Source organism: Strix uralensis, chromosome 5 (assembly GCF_047716275.1).
Source record: "Strix uralensis isolate ZFMK-TIS-50842 chromosome 5, bStrUra1, whole genome shotgun sequence".
Classification (NCBI taxonomy): domain Eukaryota; kingdom Metazoa; phylum Chordata; class Aves; order Strigiformes; family Strigidae; genus Strix; species Strix uralensis.
The window spans coordinates 81,030,518-81,055,453 of record NC_133976.1 but is presented as its reverse complement, the minus strand read 5'-3'; the positions used below and the strand labels follow the sequence as shown (position 1 = coordinate 81,055,453).

The window sequence follows — 24,936 nt, the reverse complement described above, 5'->3', positions numbered from 1 at the left end:
ATGTTTTGTATTTGTGCTGAAAATAGTGTTGATAATACAGGGATGTTTTTCATTATTGCTGAGCAGTGATTACACAGAGTCAAGGCCTTTTCTGCTTCCCACACCACCCCACCAGAGAGTAGGCTGCACAAGAAGTTGTGAGGGGACACACCCTGGACAGCTGACTCCAACTGACCAAAGGGATATTCCGTTTCATATGAAGTCATGCTCAGCATATAAAGCTGGGGAAAGAAGGAAGAGGGGACATTTGGAGTGATGGCATTTGTCTTCCCAAGTAACCGTTATGCATGATGGAGCCCTGCTTACCTGGAGATGGCTGAACACCTGCCTGCCAATGGGAAGTAATGAATGAATTCCTTATTTTGCTTTGCTTGTGCACGTGGTTTTTGCTTTACCTATAAAACTGTCTTATCTCAGCCCATGAGTTTTCTCGCTTTTACTCTTCCAATTCTCTCCCACATCCTGCTGCGGGGGGAGTGAGTGAGCAGCTATGTGGTGCTTAGTTGCTGGCTGGGGTTAAACCACGACAATCTCAGAAATTAAAGGAATATTTAAGATTCTTTGGCTTTAAGATTCCCCTAATGGAATCACACAGAGTAGCTGGAGGTTGGAAGGAACATCTGGGGATTGTCTAGGCTGAAGTCTGCTCTTGAATCATTGCCAGCTAGAGCAGCTTGCTCACTGTTCAGTCAGGTTTTGAGTATCTCCAAAGATATTTGATATCCAAAGATATTCGAGGACTACACAACATAGCTGGGCAACCTGTTCCTGTGTTTGAGTACCCTTACAGTAAAAAAGAGGGGATTTATAATTAAACAGAATTTTCTGTAATTGAATTTATTCCTGTTACACAACTGAGAATAGTCTGACTCCATTTTCTTTATTCAGATCTATGAATTAGATCTTTCCTGAACCTTCTCTTTTTAAGGCTAAACAAACCCAGATCTCTGAGCCTCTCCTTGTATGAAAGATGCTCCATCCCTTAATCATTTTAGTGGCCCTTTCCTGGAATTGCTCCAGCATTGCTCCAGCATGGAATTACTCCACATAGTTAATGTGCTGGGGAGTTCAGAATTGAACATGTATCCCAGATGTGATCCCACCAGTGCCGAGTAGAGGGTAATGACTTCCTTGATCTTCTGATAACACTTTTCTTAGTGCAGTCCCAGATGGTGTTGGTCTTTGCTGCTAGGGCACATTGCTGGCTCATCTTCAACTTTTCCATGAGGACTTCTACATCCCTTTCTTTGCAAAGCTGCTTTTCAGCTGGTTCTTCCCCGCATGTACTGGTACATGAGGTTATTCTTTCCCAGGTACAAGTCATTGCATTTCTTTTTATTGAGCTTCATGAAGTTTCTCGCTGCCTATTTCTTCAACCTGTCAAGGTCCCTCTGAATGGTGGCACAACCAATGGGTTTATCAACCAGTCCTCCCAATTTTGTGCCATCTTCAAAATTGCTGAGAGTACACTCTGTCCCATTGTCCAAGTCATTATTGAAAATGTTAAACTCTACTGTTCTTAGTGTCAACCCCTGATGTACACCTCTAGCAACTGACTGCCCTCCAGCTGGACTTTGCACTGCTGATCAGAACTCTTTGAGACCAGCAATTCAGTCATTTTTGTGTCCCTACACCCACACCTCCTTGAGATAGATGTTATAAAGTGTGAGCTTGCAGTGTGACAAAACTGGAAGGGAAATATTGTGGGATGGGACAAAGTGAACAGTATTCTTGGATTTAGCAAGCCAAGGGGGAAAAAAACAGGTAAGATAGCTGAAAATTTTTCCCATTAGTGTTAGTGGCTAGGTGACAGATGAGACATACAGAGACATTACTGAAGCTGTAGTATTTAGGAGATTTGAAAATCCATTAAATGAGGCATTAGAGAAAGACAGAATGAGAAGACTTGCAAAGTGCAAAAATTCAGACAAATGATGAAGCAAACATTTCTTTTGAACTCTGCTCTCTGTGATTATCTCATTACAAGGATTGGCTATGCTTAGTGTCACTTGCTATTAAGATCAAGAAAAAAGTGTGTTACGGAGATGGAGACTAGAGAAATGGAAAAAAAAAAAGGAAGTGCAGTAAGGTAAGGAAAAGACTGTAAGAAAAAACAGGCTTAAAGCAAGTGTTAGTGATAGTGAACTGGAAAAGTCTGCCGGAAAACATTTTGATTTGACAGAGCTACTGAAAGAGGAGAGGGACAATGAAAAAGCTGAGCTTCACAGGCTTGACTTACTCCCTCCCCAAGGTAGGGGACAAGTTAGCTACAAACTCCATGTCCACAGGAGTATAGGAACTTTGGACATGATCAGTTACCTCAAGATAAGTGTATAGTTCTACCTGAGACACTCAGGATGTCTGCACAGGGCTGGCAAATACAACACAGAAACTGTGAAAGAACTTTGCAGTATTGGACTGACACCAGCATCAGATGTTAGGCAATCGAATCAGTCTTCCATTACATAGTCTGGGAGATGGAGCTCCACTGTTTTAGGAATGGAATATCCCTAGTTTTTTTATGGATGCACCTGAATAAGCCTAGAGCTCCTGCCATACTGCACACCACAGAATAACTCAACGAGAAGTTTTTCCTGTGGGCCTGTAGGATGATTCTGATGCAGAAGTCATCCTCATGTCATATTGACAACCTTTCTGCACAATAATCTGTCTTGAGCCTGTAAGTTCACAGGTGGCATGTTCTAAAGAGTGACATCCTTAAACTTTCTTCTGAAACCCATTTTTCTTCATGTAACACCAAAAATTCAAAATTCTTTAGGCTAGAAACCTAACTCCTTCACTCAAGGGAGATCAGTAGTTACAATCTCGATTCTATCATGTGGTGGACCTTGATATTGAAGAAACAGCTGAGGTCTTCCACCATTTCCTGGACCTGTATTCTCTAGCCACTGCCTTCTTCCTACTCACCTCCATGTTTGTAGGAGAAATCTGCAAACGTATTTATACATGTCTAGACAAATGTCATGCCTTATCCCATGGCTCTTCCTCCACCCCTTGTGTTCATGTCACTTAAAGAGTTTGAAGTACCAATGTAGTTCACTGACAACAAGATCATAGCAGGGTTCTGATTGTTAACTGGTATGAATACTGTAAGAAACATGTTTTTGGAAGATCCACTGTAAATCAGCAGATATATAACATAATCTCTAAGAGTCTGGAAGAGGAGATGATCAGATAGATAATAATTCACAGGGTTGTGTATCTGATCAATACAGACAAGTTTTTACACCTAAGCTAGTCAACCATATATCCTTTTAGTTAATAAAACAAATGTAGTTACTCTTACTTTATCCTGCACAACTGGACTATGAGTAAGATAGTGTGATTTTTTGGCCTGACGAAGAAGAGATAGGATAGAACAGGAAGAACCTTCACAGCTTTGTGCTAGATAGTGAGCCCTGTAATTCTGAGTGGATGTGCTAAATTAAAAAAATATTTTGATGATAGAAATAGTTGACCTTATAAAGATATTTTTGCATAGCATGATGTGCAAGTAGAACAGAGATAAGCAAATTCAGTGTTATACATCTACTGTCTTTAGCACAGTTTAATGTTTGCCTGAATTTTTCCCTGCTGGCCAACAATACTGTAGAATTAAAACCAGTTAATGAGATTGCTTTAAAGTTAAACTTAAAGAGCTATTCTGGTAAGTGAACAGCTGTTTCTAGTAATTTTTAAGTCAGGGAGTGACAAAAATATCTGTCTTGCCTACACAGATAATCTTCAGCAACCTGAAAAATATCATTGTTCTTCATTGTCAAAATACATTTGCAAACAGCTATTGCAATTAATTCTCAACTGGTGAATAGGTCTTCTAAGTGTGGTGAATTGGAGAATAATTGTCTAATTACTCATTAAAGGAATACATTGCAATGTTACCATGATACGGAACATTAGAAAAGAATTTGGTGCTGATGTCTCTCTCCCTTGATATAGTGAGTTGATGGTGATGACAAGTCCACACTCCAGGCATCACTGGCATGTCTAAGTTTGAATAATGCAATGTTGTCATGGCGCCTGAAGTTTTACCACTGCTAGGAGAGATTTGAAGTCATTCCTTTGCTCCTGCAAATTGAAGGTACATGCACACATGGACTACTTCTCCGACAAAAAAATCCCTACTTTTGTTTGCGCTTCTCAGACCTGTGTGGTATATGAGTGCATATGACCATAACACGAGGTACAAGAGATAGTTAGCATCATTCATCATTTTCAGTCACTGCACTGGAGGATGATAGGTTACAAAAGCAAATGTATTCCCTAGCAAATAATATTTCAGCAAGACTATTGTACACTTTACTGGCAAACACGTCTTTTACAGTGACAGAATTCTCTTGGGAACAGTCTTCTCATAAATAAGAGGATATTCCTCTCCATTAACATTTTAAGACAGAATTACTTCAGTTCCTAATTCCATGGCATTGGTTTGCAGGACAAAGCTTCTTTGGAAGTCAAGGCTGCACTAAACAGAATAGCTACAACAGCTATTGCTTGAGAGCTTCAAAACTTCACCCATGATGTCTTGAGTGTAGCCAGGTCAGTGTCTGTGTAACATACTCCCAAACATGTCTTGTTAACATGAGCTAAGACATTATTTACATACACCAACATTGTAGATGTACCCTTAGGTAGCATGGAGGAAAAAGATGAGCAAGATGAGAAGGTGACAGGAAGAAGAATGGAAAAAGGACAAAGTGACCAGGCAGTGCCTGAAACAGTTAACTCTTTTAACCAGTACCTATGGGGAATGCTAGTATCTTGTACTAAGCTCTTGTACCTGCTTGAGCATCGGATTTTGTGTTCACATTTCCTACTCCATACTACAGGACCTTAAACTGATGCAGATGCCTGTGAAATATCCTATGTCATTTGAGCTATGCATCACTGCAGGAATAGGCAAGATGTTCCATATCTCTACTCCTATGTAATTAGCTGGTCAGGAGAACAGGTGAGTACAGATGCCTACCTACATTACCTAAGAAACTGTAGGTCTTGGTGTCATTTTTGTAAGGCTAACAGCACTTTTTGATTTACTGCATAGCTGGAATGACTGGAACTATTTCCAGCACACTGCTGAACAATGTAGTACATTCTGCTTCCAAACATTTTGTTGAATCATATGTTGGAGGGAATAAGCATGAGAAGGAAGAAGTTTGTTATCAAAGTCTTTCAGCAAATTGTAGCAACCCCTCCTTTTCATAAAGAAGATAGGACAAAATGTATAACATAGCATAGAACTGCCCCTTCCCCACTCATACCATCACATCAGCTATTCTCTCTTTCCTTTGCTTGTCCACATTCTGAGCTACTGAAGACTTCTGATGAGTTGTGCTGTGCTATAAAACAGCCTGCTTGTGAAGACATATCTTACTGTGATCCTTGAAGATGTGTACTATGGCCTGCATTGGCTCCAAGCAGAATTGTGTGTAATGCCGTTTTCCCTAAAGGGGAACTTTGCAACTTGAGCTGTAGTGTTATAGTATTCTTGTAGTATGCTTTTAGCCAAAAAGGGTGAGATATAGTTTGGTGGGTGGGAAAGTAAGTTGGAATTGGCCACTGGCAGTGGATATGTTGTCATGTCCCGCTCAAGTCATCTCTCATATATGTGGACGACCTTATTTGCTGGAAAGCAACATTTCTGACTAATGTCCAGATTCTTTCCTGTAAAGTTGCCTTCTAGTGAGTTGGTGTCCAGGCCATACTGTTGTTTGAGTAATTCCACTTCAGCTATAGGACTTTATACTTCTATCTGTTGAAATTCCTGAAGTTCAAGAAGTGAAGTTCCTGCTGACTAGAAAAAGGGAAACATAATTCCCTTTTTTAAAAATGGAAAAAAAGGAAGACCCAAGGAACTATAGTCCAGTCAGTCTCACCTCTGTGCCTGGCAAGATCATGGAGCAGATCCTCTTGGAAAACATGCTAGGACACATGGAAAGTAAAGAGGTGATTGGTGACAGCCAACATGGCTTCACTAAGGGCAAATCATGCCTGACAAATTTGGTGGCCTTTTATGACAGGGTTACAGCGCTGGTGGATAAGGAAAGAGCAACTGATGTCACCTACCTGGACTCTTGCAAAGCATTTGACACTGTCCCAAGTGGAGAGCAGTGACGAGTGGTGTTCTTCAGGGGTCCGTGTTGGACCAGTAGTGTTTAACATCTTTGTTGGAGACATGGACAGTGGGATTGAGTGAAGCCTCAGCAAGTTTGCCGATGACACCAAGCTGTGTGGTGCGGTCGACATGCTGGAGGGAAGGGATGTGCCATCCAGAGCGACCTGGACAGGCTGGAGTGGTGGGTCTGTGCAAATTCAAGGCCAAGTGCAAGGTCCTGCACATGGGCTGGGGCAATCCCAAACACAAATACAAGCTGGGTCATGAGTGGATTGAGAGCAGCCCTGCGGAGAAGGATTTGGGGGTATTAGTGGATGGAAAATTATCAGCCTGTTCAAAGCCCACCCAAAACTGAGGCTTGTTCTATCATGTAACATAAACTCTCGCCAGACCCGGAAACAACATCTAAATGCACCAACTGGGAACGCCACATGGAAGGTGCCAGGAGGGAATGTTGTTACTGGCCCTAGTGTTAGGTTTAGGGTTAGGGTTAGGACCACTAAGGTTAGGGTTAGTGTTATGGTTAGACTTAAGGCAGTTAGGGTTAGGCTTAGGGTAAGGGTAAGGGTTAGGGCTAGGATTAGGGATGCCACACAGAAGGTGCCAGGACAGAATGTTATTGCTTGCCTTCACCATCCCTTTGCAGCCCATTCACAGCCCTAGCAAAACTGGGGTCTGTGATTGCTTAGCCCCTGAACAAGCACTTGTGCCAGACACAGGAACACCGTGTAAACATACTAAGTGTGCACACTACAGAGAAGGTGCCAGGAGGGAATGGTATTGCTGGCCTTCACCATCCCTTTGCAGCCCATTCAGAGCAAAAGCCAAACTGGGGCTCTGTGCTTGCTTAGCCCTTGAACAAGCACTCGCACCAGACTGAGCCACAACATCTAAATGCACTGTGTGAGCCAGCACAGGCATGATGCAGGAACAACCACAAAACCATGGGTAAAAGCCAAAACCCAAATTTGTTCCCTTTACTTCATGACCCAAAGGATCTCCACAGCAACACCCAGGCAGAGTCACACAAGTGGGACGCAGGCATTGCGGAGCACGGTCCCTGCGAACCAGGAAAAGGAGAATAAAGAAAAGGTCTCAAACCTGCTGCTTTCACCTGTATATATCAGGGATTTTCACAGGCGTACTTTTCCACTGTGCTTTGATCTTTCCCACATCAGGGCAGGAACCTCAAGGATGTTCGATAAGGTGCCTCTGAGTCTCTCACAGGCCTATGTTATCTAAGTGCAGATATTCTACTCATCAAGCACACAGAACTAAACAACTATTAGTGTGATATATGTGTTTTTCAGCACCCCAGCTGCAAGTTACTTGAGCGTGTTTACAATCCTCCTCACCAATCTTCCGTTGTATTCCTACGTTCCACCCCCCTCGCTCAAGCAACAACTACCGCTGGGGCTGGTGAAGCTGGAGGTGTTCATTTGAGTTTGTGGGGAGTAGCACAGAGCAATGTACAGAGACGTAAACACCCATAAAATAAAGAAAGGAAAAGAAGAGAGAAAAAAACCCCTGAAACATATCTCTACAATAAGGCTATTGTATTTGGCATCCCATTCATCCTGTCAGAGAGTTAAACAACTCAGTCAGCCAGGCACCATCAGTAGATCGTTTCGCTTGATGCATTAAGTCCTGGGAATGTTGAATGTCATCCTCTACACTGGCTGATCCATCAGTGATATTGAAGCAACACATGCCTTCAAAATTGAGGCAGTGTTTGTATTGTGGAAGGAGGAAATGGTCCACTGTCAATCAATTTGGTGATGTTCATTGACGTACATCCATTAGCTACTCAGAAAAAACAGCAATGAGAAACATTAACTGTCAAAAGATTTGCAGCTGTTAATGTTTCTTTAATATAAAACCCAGATAAGTCAGTTACACTAGAGGCCAACCAAATCTAGGCATGTACATGCTGGTTTCATGGAAATGTGTCCAGGGTGTGTGCTTGCAGTGTAAGACAATAAAGCACGACAAGCCAACCTGTGTTAATGGAGGAAAACAGGAGTGTCATTTCCTTCCAGTAATACATATGCCGTTGCTCCAGGTCTTTCAGCTAATATCACCCTGGGTTTGGTAACCTGATGTGGAGTGATTGTCCACACAGATTGGAGAGCTATGGCTTGCAATTCTTCAGATTGAACTTCAATTCGGTATTGGGGTTACAACAGCAATGTCAGTGTTCCAATGCTATCCCCTTTAGATAAGGCACAGGTGTTCATCAAAGAGACCTGAAACACAAGAACTCAAGAATCTGTTATTAACAAATGATGTAAAATAAGAGGGGCAGTTGGGGTACAAAACCATACAGCATTCTCAGGGGTTATTATATGGATCTTCACATCAAGGCTAATAGGTTGTGGTCCCACCATGCCGTTCACTGGTGTAAACAATTCCATTTCCCCTGTAGTTACTAGTTTGAGAGAGATACCATCTGGCAGAATTTCAGTTCTCACCATTCTTTCTACTGGAGGTGTTGTAATACGACCATAAGGTGTTTGATTATGAATAGCTTGGCTGTTTAACAAAGAAACTGGCTGAGTAAGATGTGGACCCTAATGTTGTAAAGTTTTAGTACTGGTTAGCTTTTTTAATTGTTCTTTCAGTATCCCATTTATTCTTTCAACCAAGCCATTAGCTTGAGGATGGTAAGCAATGTGGAATATCTAAACTATCTTTAGTCCTGGGCCCAATCTTGGACATTAATGTGTTCCTTGGTCACTTTGTATTTGGTGAGGAGGTCCATATTGATTGATGAGTTGTTCTAATGCTTCAATTGTGTTATGTTGATTAGCACACTTGATAGGGTTTAACAAAGAGCTGTGAACACATATCACCACACCCTCAACAAGGAAAGTGGGCCCATATAATCAATCTGCCAGGTATTCAAGGCCCATTGACTGCCCTTTATCCTTCCCCATGGCCTATATAATGCCCTTAAGTGTAGCTGTGTACAAGTAGTACAATTATGTGCACATGTTTTAGAAATATATAGTGACAAAGGAGTTTGATTTTGAACAATTCCCCACGCGTGCACAGTGTGAGCTAATCGACGTCCACAAGGTATATGTGTGCTTATAGCCTGGGCATGTGCTTCAGTAGAGGTCATATTATCTACTTCTCTAACATTTTGTGACTCAACGGAATCATTGTTTTGATGAGTTGAGACATGCCTTACTTTTAAAGGATGCCTTTGCACATATGGCCATATTTGCTGCCATATATCTGCTCCCCCTACATAGGGTATCTTTGTATATGCCAGTCTTCTTGGGCCCAGCGTGGTAACCACATTTGTGAGACTTTTGTATACAATCCAACTGTCAGTGTATAAATAGTGTGCGTTCCTTTCCAGGATAGCAAGAGATGCTGCAATCAATTCAGCCCACTGACTATATGCCTGTAGACTTGTTTGCCATAATATAATTCCTGGTAATGCAGCATACGCAACTGCTCTCCACTGTCTTTGTCCAGTTTCTGCATATGTTGCACTTCCATCAGTAAACCAGGCGTCTTTCTTGTGCTCTTCTATTAAGTCGTCATAAGGGAGAGCATCCTCCACAGGAGATGTAGGGATATCTCCAAGGGGGAGAGTTTCCCCCTACTGTGGGTATGTGATTAGATGACACAGTTCCTATAAGAGTGGCGTGTGGAGCGGTTACATGTGGTTTTCCTGTTAGAAATCATTGCTGTAAATAGTGTTTCCATTTCCTGAGTTATCCCAACATGGGCCCTCACAGAATCGTCAGTAACCCAGCCATGAATAAGTACGGGTGTATGTACAGTGACATTATCTTGGCCTGCGATTCTTTCAGTTTCTTGTAGTGCCCAGACGACAGCTAAAACTTACTTCTCCATTAGGGTATAATGTATGGCCAAGCCTTGTAATACCTTGGACCAAAATCCTACAGGTTCCTTCTGATGGTTCAGCCCAGTCAATTGCCACAATCCCCACCAGACTGTATCATCTAGAATTGTGTCTTCTAATTCAAAGGGGCATCCCTGCCTAGGAGTGTATAATTGCACATGCTCAGTCAAAAACTTTTCGCAGTCATCAAAGGCTTCCTGTTGTTGCTTGGTCCACTGCCAAAAAAACTTCTTACTTAATCTCTTCAGAGGGTGCATTAATTCCGCCAGATGTGGGGTAAAAGTTCTCCAATACTCCAAAAGACACAAAAAAGTCTGTAAGTGTTTTACTGTGATTGGCACAGGAAATTGCTGGACTCTTTGCTGTACCTAGTTTGGTATTTCTCTAATCTCTCCATACCAAACTATTCTCCAGAATTTACTAGGGCCCTGTATTTTCTTTGGATTAATTGCCCAGCCTCAGTCCTGTAAATGCACTTTTAGCAATGCAACAGCCACTTTGATTTCTTGTTGTGATTCTGACATATTCAGTAAATCATCAATAAAATGGTAAACAGCCGCGGTACCAGGCCATAGTGCCACATCAGCTGCTATCATTTGGTGGCAAAACGAGGGGCTGTGTTTGTACCCCTGGGGCAAGACTTGGAAATTATATCGCTTTTGTTGCCAGATAAAGGCAAACCATTCAGGCATGGGCAGCACAACAGGATCCCACTTCAGGAATCCTCACAGGAGGGTTATAGATCAAATAGCAAATCCTGCTTGTGAAATCCCAAAGCAGAAATGACCATTTAAAGTTTCAACTGTTCCTCCTGCCAGCAGATGCACACCCAAGACATGTTCTTTAATTGGGGTTAGAGTCATGGTTAGGTTTAGGATTAGCATTAGGGTTAGGGATTAGAATTAGGGTTAGGTTTAGGGCTAGGGTTAGGGTTGGTTATGGCTAGGGTTAGGTTTAGGGTTAGGGATTATGGTTAGGGTTAGTGTTGAAGTTAGGGTTAGGTTTAGGTTTAGGTTTAGGGCTAGGATTAGGATTAGGATTAGGATTAGGTTTAGGCTGATTTACAGTAACAGCCAAGAAGTCAGCCAAATACAGGCACTATGGTATGATCAGTTCAGCAATTATTATTGAACGTGGATTTATTTGTGGATTAATTTCAGGCTAATTCCAATCAAAAACTCCTCTGTGAATTGCTATAAAAGGACATAATCTCATTAATTTACTTTTTAATTTATAATTTCATTTTGAAACAGCTTTTAGCAGGCTGCCTTTCTATTGGCCTCCTTTTTATGTGTTCTGAAATCATTTTATTGCAGCTTCTATCAGGTTTGCTATATTGCCATCCCTATAAGCAAATCAATATGTTTTTATGTCCAGCAATAGTAATAATTTATGAATTTTTAATTATTTTAATGCAGTAAAGTAGAAGGAAGTAGAAGGAGGATTTTGGTTTGATTGGTTGTGTTTTGACTGACTTCTGTTAACATTTATCTGTAAATAAGACACACACACACAAAATACATGTATGTATGTGTATGTATAACATATCTATCTCCCTGAACATACTAGTTTTTGACAGAAAAGCCTGTTCTTTTCTGCTTTCTTCTAGAATCCACATCCAGTTCAGTAAATTGTGCAGTACTGTCACCATGTGCTAGGCATGGGTGTATGCTGTCACGGTGCAGTGGCTGGTCTTGCTGCGTCTCTGGATGTGTGCCCGCAGCAACCCCCTGCGACGGAGCATGCCTGCTCGAGGGATGATAGGTGTGCACGTATGCAGCCTCCTCTCGCACCCCAAAAATAGAGATCTGCACTTGTCATGTGAGGGAGGAGGGATGTCCAGCAAGGGGAGCAGTGGCTGGAGGGGAGGCAGGGGAATGGGTACCAGCCTGCTGTGAGGTGCTTGTCCCTTGAGGATGCTGAGGCCCATGGTGATGGGCTCTTCTGGGCCTCGCTGCCGAGCCTCCTTGCGATTTTGTGCTAAAATGTCACGAGATAAGAGACAGAAATAGCACAGGCTTTCCTGGCAGAAGCATGAGCTGCCGCACATCGAGTGGGCAGGATTCATCAGTGCTGGGGCTGCTGCTCCTCGCTGGCTCTGTGCGGGGAGGGTGCGGTGCTGTGCAAGAGGCAGGCGTGGACGGCTTCGTGTTCAGTCCCGAGCATCTTGTGTTTCAGCCAAGAGTTTTCGTGTGAAGAGCCTCGTTCTTTCACATACTTCCATTTTAGAACAAACCATAAAAAAGCCCTTGGAGAACACAGTCATACATACACGTCATAAAGTACAGTAAAATAATAGTTGACAACCACGAGATGAGTATTTTTGCTTATTCTCTTCTGCTGTGTAGGTAGTCATGGTGTTAGATCGTAGTGGAAAACATCTGATTATATTTCACAGTCACGCAGCAATGTAAAATCTGAATCAATCATTACTTTTTAATAATGAAAAATCAGTAGATTATTTTCTAAAAGGAATGTATGGTATTTTTGATCTATATTGTAGAAAGGAAACTTTATTTTTTCTCAGCTTGAGTTTTATCTGTTCTTTTCATAAACACAGGACTTCCTTTTATATGCAGTCTCACTTTTATCTGAGTATATATTTCCATGGTGGTCGTTACTGTTAAAAATAATTTAGCACACTTTAAAGAACGGACTGTGTAGGTTTCAGCATCTGTAATAATATTGTTCAGCCAGGAAGAGGTCATTTTGTGCTTATTAGCAAACAAAAACTCAACAGCCAGGGTTGAATGGCCATCTCCCACTCATCCCAGGCCTCAAAAACGAGGAAGGGGTCTGTCAGTGTCTTCCTTTCTCTTGCCAGCAGCACACTACAAGAGATGCAGAGGTGTAAAGAGCCATAGCGCTTTTGCTTTCCAGTTTCTCTGCTTCTAATGTTTGTTTCATATGAATCTTACACTGCCGAAATCTCTGTTGCTATGAATTGGTTTTGCCTATTCTATTTTTTTAAAAAATGCAAAATACAGCATCGAATCTGCTGACTTCTGTAGTGTGTGGAGCTGAGAAGATGAGCCCCCGAATGAGAGCGGGAAAGGGGTTTGGTGCATCGACAGCATCTGAGCAGATCAACATATTACTGCACAACCACAAAGCTATGCCACCCTTGTCTTTAGTATTGTTACACCCCTGGGCAGGGCAGCTCCAACCCTGACACAGACTGACACTGCATACAGACACCACAAATAATGTGACTGTGAGGTCAATATGGGCTGGTGTGTTGGTGACTGGCAGCGCTCCGTCTCGTAGGTGATGAAGAGGAACCTGCTGAATGTAGGAGCATCCTGGTTAGATGATGTGCTCCTGATGAGGATGGATTCTGGACCCTGCTCCCTGAAAGGTAAGTCAAGGGGCAAAAGCAGTGGGTGGGGTGTGGCCAGCAGAGGGGATATAATGTCAGGGTTGTGGGGAGGCCTGTTTAGGCTTCATTAAGTCTGGGGGCAGATAGTGAGCATGGGGTCTGTCCCACAGGATTTGAATGTTGTGTCCTGTGTCTGTGTCCTAGTGTCATTTATGTTGCCTGTGTTCTGTCTTATATATGGTGCCTTCCACAGGTCTCTGTTCTGCCCTGTGGGCTCTCTGCACTTGGCATGCACCTTGGTAGGTGTCTGTAGGGTTGCTAACACCTCGATGCTTCAGCACAGCACCTGTCGAGTGCTTGTCTTGTGATTGGAGCTTAAAGCGTGTCTTGCATCACAGATGTTTCTGGAGGGTTGCCTTTGTGGACATGATTTGGGCTGGACTGGCAACTCTTCTCTTGAAAGTTCTGTGTCCATAGAGATCCCCTTTAGCATTTCATCCCTGTGCCCTTAGGGGCTCTGGTCTTAAAGCCTGGCTTCTCACACATCCATTGTTCTGGTTTTGTATTGCATTGCAGCACTTGGTATAGGTTTTGACTACAATCTGAAACCGCCTTGCTTTGTGGCGCTTGGTGTTGTCTGGCAACGCAGTGATTGGTGCTTGGTGTTGTATTGTGGTTTGTTTTGTCTGTGATCTAAGCGTGTTGCATTGTATGGCATTATATTTGCATGTGCATTGAGCGGCTCTAAGTTTGTGCCTGTATTGTCCGGCCTTGCAGAGCCAGAGTAGAGGGTTAAGGTGACTTTTGGGTCTCTGTGCATGTGAGTGGGAGTTAAGCAGATCACAACTGACTTGTGAGGTAGCATGAGGTAAGCCAGTAAGTCAGCAGTAGTTTTCGTATTGTTTTTGCAGGCATCTTGTGGCAAGCCCCTAGAAATGGTTGAGGCATCAAGGTCTGAGGAGCAGCAGAACAGGCCTCGGAGCAGTTGGTCACTTTGAGGGGCAGATCAGTCATTACTGCTCTGGATTTTCAAGTGCCATGGAGGACTGTGGCTGTGAGGTGTTATTTTTGGAGCTGGAGCGGAGCAGGTGAGTGGAACTGTACAGGGCTGCTCTCTCATGGATGAAATGTGTATTGAACAGCTTTGTGTTTTGTTTGGTGCAGGTAACAGAGTGGCATGAGGTGATTAAGGGACCCTTGCATTTTGGTGATATGGCCACTATTGAGGATGGCCATTGAGCGTGGACCATGATCTGTGGAACCATGAAAGCTAAGTAGCAGGACAAAAATCTGGTGGGGGTGGAGAGCCTGTGTGTCCAAACACTGGCATAATGGAGGGTTAGTCTGTGGGGAGTCAGCCTCATGCAGATAGAGGGAGTGAATGTCTTGTGCGATTCGTGCCCTGGCAAAGCAGCTCTGGGATGAGTGGGTAGAGTTGTGCAGTATGTCTAGTGTGTGTTCATACATGTTCCTTAGTTATCTGATGTGTTGATGTTTGTCTTGGCCTTCGTGCTTGAGCAGCCTCAGGCATACTCACATCCTACTCCAATTGCAGTAGCCATCTGTTGCATCTCTGATGATTCTGATTCTGTCTTTAACCAAGTAATAAGTGATAGGACAAGAGGGAATGGCCTCAAGTTGCTCCAGGGAAGGTTTAGACTGGATATTAGGAAGCATTTCTTTACAGAAGGGGTTGTTAGGTGTTGGAATAGGCTGCCCAGGGAGGTGGTGGAGTCCCCATCCCTGGAGGTATTTAAGAGTCGGGTTGACACAGCACTGAGGGATATGGTGTATTTGACAACTGTCAATGTTAGGTTAATGGTTGGACTAGATGATCTTCAAGGTCTTTTCCAACCTAGACAATTCTGTGATTCTGTCTGTTTGTGTAGAAATTCTGGTTGAGGTTGGAATAGTCCAAGCATGGGATGATAATCTGCTGATGAGCATGTCCTGTTTGGGTGGAGGTTGTATAGGCTGGTGTTGGAGATAGCCAGTAGCTCTTGGCAAGCAGGCTCTAGAGTCCCTTCTTTTGTCTTTTGCAGGTGCCAGAGGGCCATTTGGATCCTGGGAGCAAATCCTTCTGTGAGATTTGCCAGAGCGTACAAATGGAAGCAAAGAAGGAGCAGGAGTGGTGCACAGAGGGAAACATATTCCTCTGCTTCCAGTTACGAAGGCTGATGCTGTGGAATCGCGTGGAGCGGTGGTGATGTTTTGAGGTGCACAGTGATGCAGTTCCAGGCACGGTTATAGAATTGGGGTGATCTGCCACTCTGGCAGGTGGGTGGTGAAATGGATATGTTTTGAATGAGGGGTGGGTTGAGTGGGTGCTGAATGAGTGTTAGTTTTGGAATGTGTCTATCCTTGTATGGGTGGCTTTCTTTTATTTCAGGTTGTATTGAATATAGAGATAGTTAATGTTTCTTTTCAAAAGAATTAAAAAACCCTCAAACTGGGGGATTTTTTTTCTCCCTAACTGAGTTTATTTTCACCTGGTCCTGGCTGCTCTGAGGTGATGTTCATGGCCAGTGTTTGGGTGCTGGTCAGCCTCAGGCCAGGGTTTTCGCAGGCAGGGTGATGTTTGAGACCCCTGGGAAGGGTGTTCTGGGGAGCACCACAGACATGGGGTGATGGCCTGTTGTGGCAGTCAGGAGGCAGCAGGGATGAGCTGAGAGTGCGGGTGGGTTTGTGTGGTAGCTGAGCCAGCGGTGTGTTTAGAATGTGTCTGACTGTGTATGATTGTTTTATGTTTTGATTTTTTGTTGCAGGTTATACGTTGAGTCAAGGTTTTTTGGCTATTTAGAAAAAAAAATTAAAAAAAAAAAAACAGCCAGGGGATTTTTTTTTCCCTGTTCCTGGCTGCTCCGCATGGCGATGATCATCGCCAATGTTTGGGTGCAGGTTGGGCTTGGGCCAGGGTTTCTGAAGGGCACCTTGTGTCCTTATGTCCCCATGTCCTCCACATCCCTGTCCCCTTGTATCCCTGCATCCCCATTCACCCCATACGTCCCTGCCACCCCCCCATGTCCCTGTTCCTCGCTGTGTTTCCATCTCCTTGTGTCCCTGTCCCCACGTGTCCCTGTCCCACTATGTGTCCCCATGTCCCCACTTGTCCCTGTCCCCCGATCTCTGTGCCACCCCATCCCCAACCCCCCTATGACCCCCCCCATGACACAGCCCCCCCTGCATCCCTGTCCCCCTGCACCTCCCACTCCCCTCCAATCCATGTTGTCCCCCTGGGGCCCTGTCCCCTGTCCCCCCTCCCAACAGGACCAGTGGAACTTGGTGTGTCCCCCCCCCCCCCGCCGTGTCCACTTTCAGCCAGCACCCTGCCCCGGGGAAGGACGGCCCCGCAGAGAAGGGGGGGGGACAGGGGGGGCAACGGACAGGGATAGGAACAGGGGGAGAGGGAAGGGGGGGACGGGAAAGGAGGGGGGAATGTAGGGGGACAGGGATGGGGGGACACAGGGACATGGAGACGAGGTGAGGACAGGCAGGATGGGGGGGAAGGGGGGGGACAGGGATCGGGACAGGGGGACAGGGAGGGACATGGGGACAGGGATGGGGACAGGGGCATGAGGGGGTCGGGGGGGACAGGGATGCGGACACTGGGGACGGAGGGGACATGGGGGACAGGATGGGGGGGATGGGTGGGGCGGGGGGACATCCCAGTGCCCAGAGTCAGGGTAGCCGAGGGGGGGTGATCGATGGGGGGCCCTCCCCGAGGGTCTCACTCGGGTTGTCCCGTCCCCCCATTTCCTCACAGGTTCCTGACTGCTACCAACCTCCGGAGCCCTCGGGGCCGGGGGGGGTGATCGGGGGGTTACCGCTCCCCACGGCCCACCCAACCTCCCCTGCTGCTCCCCCCCCCCCCCCCCCCCCGCCCACCCAGGAGCCCCGCCACCCCCTCCCCTGGCTGAAGGACGCAGCAGGGGACACACACCCCTTGGATGACATCCTTTTTTGGGGGGGGGACACGCCCAAGGAGGGGGACAATCCCCCTTTGGGGGGGGGTCCCAGGGATCCTACCTGGACCCCAACACCATCAGCATGACGGGAGGGGACAGACTCCATTTGAGGGGGGTCCCGTCCCGTCCGTCCCCCCCCCCCCTTTCCGCTGTTCTTACTCCGAGAAGGAGGAAGAGGAGGAGGAGGAAGTTCACCACGAACACCGCCCCCCCCGCCGATTTTTGGCTGGGGACCCCTCCCCAGCCACTCCTCCCCCTCGGATACTTCAGGAACTTGTCCCACCCCCCTTCCCCCAGCCCCCCAGTTTTTTCGGGGGTCGTCTATCCAGAGAGCGCCTCCCCCCCCCCCCGGCCCCTCCCCTGTCCCGGCCTCCTCCTCTCCGCCCCCCCCCCCCCCATCGCCGGGGGTCACCCATCCCCTTTTCGATTTCGGGGCTCCCCCCTTGCACGATCAATTCCAGGAACCCCCCCCGAATTTGCGAAAATTTATCGGACGGTTTGGCCAATATTATGAAAATGTTGGACGAATCCATCGGCAAGAGGAGGGCGAGGGCGGGGTCACCATTTTGCCCCCCCTCCCCTCCAACCTCCTCCTCCGGTCCCTCCGCTCCTTCCCAGCCTCCCCCGCCTCGCTCGCCCCAAGGCGCCGCCTTTTGGGGGTCCCCCAGGTCAGGATTTCCCCGACCTCCCCCCCCAGCTTTATCCCTTCGGCAAACAGGATGAACCCAAAACCGCCGGAGTTTTGAAATTTTTAGCGGCCGCTTTAGAAGGACAAAAAACGGGGAGACACAAAACGGGGATCCCCAAAACTTCTCCATCCCCACCGCTGACCCCCCACCTTGCTACCTCGCCCTCCCCCCCGTCCAAAATTTACCGGTACGAGACCTCCCGCACCCCCAAATGGGAGGCGTTGGAGGAGATCAGCCGAGCCTGCGAGACCTTGGCAAAGCAAGGGGGGTGTCACGTTCCCCCCCGCCGCCCCCCCCTTCATCAACACCCCCTAAATTAGGGGGCAACGATACCGAAGACCCCCCCCATTGTCACTGTGACCTTCGCCGTGCGCCCCACCGCCCCTCCCCCAGCGTCACCATTGAAAAGGGCGTAATCGGTGTGTTCAATCGTTGGGGTTCATATGGGGATGGGAAGGGGGGGTTGGGGGTGTTGGAAGGGGTTGGGGGGGTTGGAAGGGTTTTGGGGGTGTTTATGGGGTTGGAGGTTCATATGGGTATGGGAAGGGGGAGGGTTGAGGGGGTGTGTGTGTTTTATAGGGATTGGAAGGAGGTTTGGGGTTCATATGGGGATGGGATGGGCTGGTGGGGGATTTGGAGGGTTTAGGGGGAGTTATCGGGAATTGTGGGGGTTGCAAGGAGGCTTGGGGTTCACATAGGGATGGGGAGGGGGATTTTAGTGGGTGGGGGGCTTGGAAGGGGGTTTGTGGTTCATATGAGGCTGGCGGGGTTTGGGGGTGTTTTACAGGGGTTTGGGGGTTTGCAGGGGGGGTTGGGGGGTTACATGGGTGTTTGGGGTTCATATGGGGATGGGGGTTTTGGGGGGATGGGGGGTTGGGGAGGTTACGTGGGGGTTCGGGGTTCATATGGGGATGGGGGTTTGGGAAGTTTGGAAGGCGGTTGGGGGGTTTGGGGGGTTCAGGGTTCATATGGGGCTGGGGAGGTGGGGGTTTGGGGGGCTGGGGGGTTACATGAGGGTTTGGGGGGTTTATGGGGGTTTGGGGTGGGGTTCTACAGGGATCTGGGGTTCCTATAGGGCTGGGGGTTGAATGGGGAATAGGGGCTCATGCAGGGATGTAGGGGCTTGCCTGAGGGCTTATACAGGGACGTGGGGTGACATATAGGGACATGGAGGCTCTGTTGGGAGTGGGGGCTCAATAGGGACATGGGGGCTCTGTAGGGACACGGGGGCTTGGATGGGAACACGGGGGCCTTGCATGGGGCTTTTACCCCTCGCACTGGGATCGACTCAGCTGAGTCAGTCGAGACTTCTCACTCAGGATGTGCTGCACAGGGGTTTTTTTGTTTGTTTTCTGTGCTACAGCAGAGTTTTATCTCCTCACCGTCATGTCCTACGACCACTACGCTGCCATCTGCAAACCCCTGCACTATGAGACCCTCCTGGGCAGCAGAGCTTGTGTCCACGTGGCAGCAGCTGCCCAGGGCTGTGGGTTTCTCTGGGCTCTGCTGCACACTGACAATACATTTTCACTGTCACTCTGCCAAGGCAATGCTGTGGACCAGTTCAGTGAAATCCCCCCAGTCCTCAAGTTCTCATGCTCAGGTGACATGCAGATGTAGGAGAGAGGAGCCCCCTCTGTGCCCTTGGTGGCATGGACGGACTGACAAGGAGTCCCAGGGCATTTATCAGCCCCCAGCCTCTCCCATTGGCCATTTCCAGCATGGGCCACTGTGGTGGTTTACCGGCTGGCAGCCAAACACCACCCAGCCGCTTGCTCACCCTCCCACACCCCACGGAATGGCGGAGAGAATTGGAGGGATATAGGTAAGGAGACGTGTAGTTTGAGATAAAAACAAATAATTATTGAAATTGGCTAATAATAATAATTATAATGATAGAAAATACAAACAAGTAATGCACAATTGCATCGGCATGTTGTCTCTGTTACATTTGGAGCTTGTAGCTGATGTATATGACACAGTCCATGCTCACGGTCTGTAGGCTGAAGATGTCAATCTCAAGGAAGTTGCTGGGAACCAATTGCTGAATTTAGTCCTGACTTTATCAAAGTTAATTTTTCATTAACCTGGGTGATTCTTAATATGATGCCATTAATATAATCAAGCATATCGATAATGATATGCAATGACAGGGTTACTTAGCATTTAACATCATACATTGGCTATTTTCACCAAAATCAAATCCCCTTGAAGCACACATCAGACTTCCCCATCCTTCTGCATTACCCACCAAGTGCACCCAGGTCCTTGAGCAAAAGTAATCCCACGCATGGGTTTACCTTTACTGGAGGCAGGAATAACCCAGACTGTTTCCCCCAGCATATTCTTAATGCATGCTACAAATGCTTTATCCCCATCTACAGTACGTAGAAGGTGACCCTGGGCAGGGCCAGCTCGATTGGCAGATCCTCTAGCTTTGTCTAACCAGGTGGCTTTTATTAAATGCGTGCCCCAATGTTTGAAAAGTCCCACCCCCCATTGCTCTCAGTGTACTTTTTAGCAGGCCATTGTACCACTCGATTTTCCCAGAGGCTGGTGCATGACAGGGGATGTGATATACCTACTCAATGCCGTGCTCTTTGGCCCAGGTGTCTATGAGATTATTTCAGAAATGAGTCCCGTTATCTGACTCAATTCTTTCTGGGGTGACATGTCACCGTAAGACTTGCTTTTCAAGGCCCAGGATAGCGTTCTGGGAGGTGGCATGGGGCATGGGATATGCCTCCAGCCATCTGGTGGTTGCTTCCATCAATTTAAGCACATGGTGCTTGCCTTGGCAGGTTTGTGGGAGTGTGAAATGGTCGATCTGTCAGGCCTCCCATATCTATATTTTAGCCATTGTCCTCCATACCACAGAGGCTTTAACCACTTGGCTTGCTTGATTGCAGCATGTTTCACATTCATGGATAACCAGTGCAATAGTGTCCATGGTCAAGTCCACCCCTCGATCCCGAGCCAATATATATGTTGCATCTCTTGACAGCCTGAGGAGTGAGGCCCAGTGAGCTATAAAAAATTCACCCTTATGGTGCCAGTCCAGATCCACCTGAGCCATGTTAATCTTAGTATCTTGATCCACCTGATGGTTGGTTTTATGTTCTTCAGTGGCCCAGCTCTTGGGTATGTGGGCATCTGCGTGACGTACTTTCACAATCAGGTTCTCTACCCAATCAGCAATATCTTGCCACAATGGGGCAGCCCAGATGGGTTTGCCTCTGCATTGCCAGTTGCTTTGCTTCCATTGCTGTAACCACCCCCACAGGGCATTTGCCACCATCCATGAGTCAGTTTAAAGGTAGAGCACTGGCCACCTTTCTCGCTCAGAGATATCCAAAGCCAGCTGGATGGCTTTCACCTCTGCAAACTGGCTCGATCCACCTTCTTCTTCAGCAGCTTCTGCAACTCTGCGTATAGGACTCCATGCAGCAGCCTTCCAACTCCGATGACTTCCTACAGTGCAACAGGACCCACCAGTGAGCAAGGCAGATCACTTCCCATTTTCTGACAGTTTATTATACAATAGGTCTTCTTCAGCACACATCACCTCCTCCTCTGGCGATATTCCAAAATCTTTGCCTTCTGGCCAGTCCGTGATTAATTCCATAATTCCTGGATGACTGGGGTTTCCTATTCGAGCCTGCCGTGTGCTCACTGTGGCACTTACTCCACGTGGCATCAGTGGCATGGTGTGTAGAAGGGACACTCCCTTTGAACACCCATCCCAGCACTGGCAGTCAGGGTTCCAGGAGGAGCTATGCTTCCATACCAACCACTTCTGAAGCAGGTTGAACCCCTTCATATGCTGCCAATATCCCTTTTCCAGTTGGAGTATAGCAGGCCTTGGGTTCTCTATATCCCCGACACTAAAACCCCCAGGAGTTGACCCCAAGTCTGCCCTGGTGCTCTCTACCAGAGACTCCGTGTAGGGCCATTCTCCCCGGCTGTGGTGTAGAGCAGTTTTAGCATCTCATCCTGCCCAAACAGCCCAAGGACTACTGCATGAACAATCTCCTGTTTAATTTGTTCAAAGTCTTGTTGCTCAGGGCCCCTTTTGAAATAATTTTTCTTCTGAGTCACTTGATAGAGAGGGCTTAAAATCAGACTGTAATTTGGGATATGCATTTTCCAAAAACTCACAACACCTAGGAAAGCCATCGTTGGTAGAGACATAGCTGCTATCTTGCTGATCACATTCATTGGGATCTGACGACATGTGCCTTGCCATTTTACTCCTAAAAACTCGATCTCCTGTGCAGGTCCCTTGACTTTACTTCGTCTTTTGGCAAAACCAGCTTTCAGAAGGATTGGAACTATTTTCTTCCCTTTCTCAAAAACTTCTGCTGTGTTGCCTCATATGATGATGTCATGAATGTATTGCAGGTGTTGAAGAGCTTCACCCTGTTCCAGTGCAGTCTGGATCAGCCCATGGCAAATGGCGGGGCTGTGTTTCCACCCCTGGGACAGTCGATTCCAAGTGTACTGGACGCTCCTCCAAGCGAAAGCAAACTGCAGCCTGCACCCTGCTGCCAAAGGGACTGAGAAAAATGCATTGGCAATATCAATTGTGACGTAACCACTTGGCTGCTTTTGACTCCAGTTCATAGTGAAGCTCTAGCATGTCCAGCAAGGCAGCACTCAGTGGCGGTGTGACTTCATTCAGGCCATGATAATCTACTGTTAGTCTCCATCCTCCATTAGATTTTCGCACTGGCCGTATCGGACTATGTGAGAGACTGAAATGTCCTATGACTGTCTCAAAGCTTGTTTGTATCTGTCTGTGCAAACCTCCAAGAGAAGCTGCTGCGGCCTGTGAATTGGTCTGGGGGTTGTCGCCCAGAGGAGTGGGAGTGTATTGAAGGATGCACCCCCCCACTTCCTTGCGGTTGCATTGTCTGGACTCTTTAGACAAGCCTCAAAGGGGCAGACAGCGTACTGAGCTGGCCCCATCCTGCAGCCATTTGTGGCTCTATTGTGTAGGCCAGACCCCATACATGCATGGCTAATGAACTGACAAGAGGCAAACGTTCCTGCCCTGAAGCCAGATGCAACAAAACTTGTTGGACCAGAGAAAAAAGAAACTAAAAGTGAGCAGATATGCTAATCAGCAGATACGATGAACTTAAAAAGGCAGCAGAAAATTTTGCTCAGTGTGCACCCACCACCAAAGAACTGAAGACTGAGGACCAACGGGGCGCAGCTGGATCCATGGTGGTGACTATTCTTGCAGCCCTATCCTGCATCCTTGCTTTCATTCTGTCTTTTCCTTCCATTCTGTCCTATCGCTACCCCTCTTCACTTTTTTAATAATAAAAACCTGGTTTGGGTATATGGCATTTGACCTCGTTTGTGTCTTAATCTCGCTCTTGGGATCATATCGAAACCTCCCCAACATTGGATCGGGACAGACTATTAAAGGGTGAGCAAGTTTTGCTGATCACCCTTTGGGTCTCCAGCTGATGAATCAGCTTATGGATGGGAATCAGAGAGTCCTGACTGTGATGTTGCCACCAGTGCACCGTTGTGGTAGTGACTGGCACCTGCTGTTTGCCAACCTTCAGCAACCCCACAACAGAAGGGTCCTCCAAGAGACCTGGCAAGGTGGACAACTGTTCAGTTTCCTCCATGTCCAAGGCTCTACCAAAGGCCCACCGGTAACCCTTTGGGTCCTTGAAATACCCTCTCCTGAGGTAGTCTATGACCAGGATGCACGGGGCCTCTGCACCAGTCACAATGGGGTGTTTTTGCCACTCATTCCCCATCAGACTCACTTCAGCTTCTAGCACAGCTGTTGGGATCCCCTGTCACTCTGGAACAGATGGGTTCTGCCCCTTTATAGCTCGATGACATTAGGGTACATTGTGCACCGGTATCTAATAGAGTCTTATACTCCTGTGGATCTGATGTGCCAGGCCATCACATCCACACAGTCCAATAAACCTGGATGTCCCTTTCCTCCACCTGGCTGGAGGCAGAGCCCCTCTAGTTCTGGTCATAGGATTCTCCACTCATTTCATGTAAAAATGAAATAGAAGTCCCTTCAAAAGGATCAGCAGTAAGATCAGCCCTTCTAATCTGTCTGGGGAATTGCCCACTGGAAACTGGAGTGGCATTTTTCCTGGAAGAATCCCCTTTTGTGATTGTTTTTCCTCACAACTCACATACCTGTGCCTCTAGGGTTGATGTAGGTTTTCCACACCACTTCCTCATGTCCTCTCTATTGTCACACAGGTGAAACCACAGGGTACTGCATGATGTATACCTTCTGCCTTTTGAGCAGGGGAACGCTTACTCCTAATAGCTGAGATGTGGGCCTGTACAGGTGGGGAGTAGGACCTATCCTGTTTGAATTGCTGGAGCTCCTGGGACAGTTTCTCAGCTAATATGTCTGGCAGTCTCTCTACAGCTGAGACAAGGGAGGAAGACAGACTTTTTTCCTATTGATGGAGTCGGACAGCCAATTCATCAACTGTTGGTCCCTTTTCATCTTTCCAGTCCATTACTGCCGATGCGTTGGCATGTGACAATGGCATGCTCTGTACAATCTTCTGCCACGTGGGTTGTGTGCATCAGACTTCATCTGGATCTGTGGGTAACTGCACATCGTCTGGGTCATAATAAACCATATCCCACATGACTAATTCCCTCAAATAGTGGATACTTCTCTCCATGGTTGTCCACTTGCTTGGATGATAGAAAACCTCTTCCTTGAAGGGATAACTTTCCCTCATGCCTGACAGAAGTCGCCTCTAGAGGCTGAGGGTTTTTGTCTTTTTTTGCTTTGTCAGTGCCCCATTCCCTAGACAGGGATCCCATCTGCTTGGCTTCCCTACTCTCTAATTCCAAGCTGCTGGCTCCATTATCCCAGCATCAGAGCAGCCAGGGCTCACCTGGATGGCAGCTGAAATCCTTTTGCATATCTCGCAGCTCAC

General features: G+C 46.8%; 1 long non-coding RNA gene across 1 annotated transcript in view; it reads right to left on the bottom strand.

Annotated features, from left to right (window-relative positions):
• Positions 1–20,339, bottom strand: part of LOC141944780 (uncharacterized) — a 196,901-nt gene extending 176,562 nt beyond the window's left edge. Inside the window, exon 1 of the long non-coding RNA XR_012629322.1 lies at positions 20,238–20,339. This is a non-coding gene — a long non-coding RNA (uncharacterized LOC141944780). The remainder of the gene's footprint in view (positions 1–20,237) is intronic.
• Positions 20,340–24,936: the final 4,597 nt, after the last annotated feature.